This window comes from Hippocampus comes, unplaced genomic scaffold (assembly GCF_001891065.2).
Source record: "Hippocampus comes isolate QL1 unplaced genomic scaffold, H_comes_QL1_v1.1 scaffold960, whole genome shotgun sequence".
Taxonomy (NCBI): Eukaryota; Metazoa; Chordata; class Actinopteri; order Syngnathiformes; family Syngnathidae; genus Hippocampus; species Hippocampus comes.
The window spans coordinates 15,180-15,688 of NW_017804901.1; positions in this window are offsets into that span (position 1 = coordinate 15,180).

The following is a 509-nucleotide window of genomic DNA, read 5'->3' on the forward strand; positions in this document are numbered from 1 at the left end:
TGTGTGTGTGTGTGTGTGTGTGTGTGTGTGTGTGTGTGTGTGTGTGTGTGTGTGTGTGTGTGTGCGTGCGTGCGTGCGTGCGTGCGCGCGGTAAGGAGAGATCCCGGGAGGTTGGTTGATCGAAAAGTAGATCTTCGGTCCAAAAAGTTTGGGCACCCCTGGTGTAGACTATCCTTCAAAAATACATCCCCTCTCTCATGTGCTGAAGGAGAACACAAATATCAGAAAAAGAAGATCAGTGCAGTTGTCCATATGTTAGTGTAATCATACAGTATAAAAGGAAATGGGGACACGCAATTATCGATATTCAGCATGTCGACAGAAACACAGATGACCTTTTCACAATGTACGGCAATCAGTGTGGTCAGCAACATTTCAGAGAGCTACAATGTTTCCTTTTCATGCTCGCCGGCAATCTCAATTTTTTTTTTTTTTTTAGAGTTTCTAGCATAGAATCAGCCAAATTAGTTAATACAACCAAATAATATGAGTATTATAATATATCACAG